Source organism: Microtus pennsylvanicus, chromosome 17 (assembly GCF_037038515.1).
Source record: "Microtus pennsylvanicus isolate mMicPen1 chromosome 17, mMicPen1.hap1, whole genome shotgun sequence".
NCBI classification, from domain to species: Eukaryota; Metazoa; Chordata; class Mammalia; order Rodentia; family Cricetidae; genus Microtus; species Microtus pennsylvanicus.
In genome coordinates, this window is record NC_134595.1 from 35821332 (window position 1) to 35824474 (window position 3143).

The following is a 3143-nucleotide window of genomic DNA, read 5'->3' on the forward strand; positions in this document are numbered from 1 at the left end:
ATCCTCCTGACTCTGTCTCCTGAGTGCTGGGATTAAAGGCACGTGCCACCACTGTCCAGCATGATCACAGAAGATAAAGACAAGAATGCACACACTTAGTGCACACCTAACCCACAGATGTTTAGCTGCTCCTCACCTTAGCACAGGCTTCCAAGGGCATCAGATGCAGGGTGAGGGTCATTGAAGTTCACTTTCCTAAGTAGCAGGTTAGGTTGTGCAGAAATCCTGTTTCCCAGCCTTCCTCTTCCTTCTTCATTTCTTCTTCTTCTTCTTCTTCTTCTTCTTCTTCTTCTTCTTCTTCTTCTTCTTCTTCTTCTTCTTCTTCTTCTTCTAAATTTATTTTTTATTTTATGTGCATTGGTGTTTTGCCTGCATGTATGTCTGTGTGAGGGTGTCATATCTCCTGGTCCCTTGGAACTGTACTTAAGGTAGTTGTGAGCTGCCACGTGGGTGCTGGGAATTGAACCCTGGTCCTATAGAAGAGTAGTTGGTGCTCCTAACTGCTGAGCCATCTCTCCAGTCCTCTCCCCTTTTTTATTTTTTCCATTGATAGGATTTTATTAGGCAGTGCTGGCTAACCTTGAACTTAGGATCTTTCTTCTTTAGCCTCCCAGGTCCTGACCTTGCAAAGGTTTACCAGGATACCCCATGTCTTGCTTCCACAATGGCTGCTGACTCTTTAAGAAAAAAAAAAACAAAAAACTCTGCTAATTCTGCTTCACGAATTTCCTTTATATTTTAAAGATTGTATAAAAAGTCTCCAGGCTCCAAAGCTACAGAGAAACTCTGTCTCGGAAAAGAAAGAAGGAGGGGGGGGGGGGACAAAAATAACAATATCTTCTGATCTTCTCTCACAGTCATGTGACGGCAGGCTTGTCTGGAGTAGGACACAGAGATTATGGGATTCAGGAAAGATCTGAGACGAGGGTGCTCTTGGCGTTGTCAGTATTTGGGATTGTGAAGGATAAAGCTATTAACATGGGAATTAGAAGTAAGGCATCAGCAGGATGAGACTTCTAGAAATTCACAGTAGCTCATGCCTGTGAACTCAGCACTCTGGAGACCAAGGCAGGAGGACTGTGAGTTCAAGGTTGTCTTTCCATGTGCTTGGATAATCTTGCCTTTATAATTTTTCATATTCATTTGTGATTAAATAATACTATTTGGAGTAAACAGAATTCAAGTATAGTATTAAAATGGATGGTACTTACACCCCCCCCTTTTCTGAGATAGGGTTTCTCTGTGTTATCCTGCCTGTTCTGGAACTTTCTCTGTAGGACAAGATGGCTCAGACCCAGGAATCTGCCTGACTCTGCCTTCCACGGGCTGGGATTAAAGGCGTGAGCTATCACACTCTGTTCTTACTATGTTTTAATGTAGCTATTAGAAAATTTAGGTAATAATATGGCTCCCCTAGCAGTTTGCATTAGATGTCTATGGCACACGCAGGTGCCCGGTACTATTTCTTCTCAAAGGGGATACCCCGTGGGTGAAGCCAACAGGAACATACTCCAAGGTAGGCACAAGACACCAGGACACCTGGAGACGATGTGCAGGAGCCGCTGCCAGCTTTCGTCACTTCCCTACTGTAAGGTCTTCATTCTGTATAGATCCCATTGTTGTCAGAGGTCCATCTCTCTGCTCAAACACTGAGGCTGTGTCCCTGCTATGCCCCAAATTAAGCCAAATCTCAACACAATTAACTGATTTTCCTGCCAGTTCCCCCATCTCCCCAGGGGTTTTGATCTCTGGCCAAAGTGACTTTCTAGTCTCACTCTTCCATTCCTGCGTCCTCATTTTGGCTGGTCATTGTGGTGAGAGTGCCCCATTACCAGCCCTCCATCTCTCCCTATGGAATCGCCAAGCTTCAATTTCACACACGCCCACCCGCTTCGCTTCCTCTGAGCAATCCTATTCCACAAAGGTTCCTATGATGGCCAGATACTTACCTTGCCCAAACTCTCTTCCACAACTTTTTTGCTCCTTATTTCTTAAAATTAAAAATTTGCCTTCTAGCAGGCATGAAATTCATGCCCCTTTGGGGCCCGGCAGACTTAGGAGCAAATGGATGTGGAATTGAACGAGCCTTCAAGTTAGACAGGGTGGCTTGGAGAAATCTCCTGAGGGAATGGAAACACCCCACCCAGCGAAGGTCACAACCCTGGGACACGAAAGAATAATTAAGGTCCCGTCCAGGCTGGAATGATGGAGGTTGGGGGCAGCAAGGCTGGGTGACTCAGTCAATCTGAACAATGGAGGTAGCCAATCTTTGTCATCTGTCCTACCTGAGTGAGGGTTTCAGCCCAGCGCTAGGGCTTTCGCTCACACCTGGGGGTCTAATCTGACCTTTTCGGGACCCCTTTAGTGGGTGTGTCTTCAGACCTTCTTGGGGCGGGGGTAGGGGTGGGAGCGTGTGTGTGTGTGTGTGTGTGTGTGTGTGTGTGTGTGTGTGTGTGTGTGTAGGGGGTGGGGTGGGCAAATACAGCAGGGTTTGTGTATCGTGGCCTGGGTCTCTCAGAAATTAGAGGACTTGGGGGTTGGGAGTGGGAAGGGAAGAGATTTGTCCGGTACCAGGAAATACTTCGGGTTTTTATTCGTCTCCGCGAGCTCTGGTTTGGGAAACTGAAGTTGTTGCTAGGAGGTGCTAGGACGAGCCTGGTCTAAAAAGACCGAACTTCCTCGGGACTCACTCAAGGTCATTGTTCCTAGCAACACGAGGACTGTGGGGAGCCAGTGAGAGCGCCGAAATCTTTAAGGTCAAGACTGCCTTTGTGTTTCCCCAGCAGTCAGTTCAGAGCGGCCACGTGGGAAGTGCGCAAACTAAGTCCTTCCAAATCGAACTAAACTAAAAGACAAGAGACAAAAGCACCGGCACTTTCCCACTCCACGCCGATTCTACCCACGCTTGCAAGTTATTCTTACTCTCTCGAAGCGGGAGAGCCAAGGCTGAAGGGTGTAAAGCCCTGGTCACGGAGCAGTGGGGGAGCAGCTTAACGCCCTAGTAACGTAGGGTGGGCGAGTGGGCGTGTGCGCAAGCACGTGCCCGCACGCAGGAGTGCCTTGGGGGGGAAGGGAGTGGTCTCCAAAAGGGGGAGGGGAGAAAGCAGGGGGGGCGGGGAGAAGCTGGCTTTTTAGGACCCGGC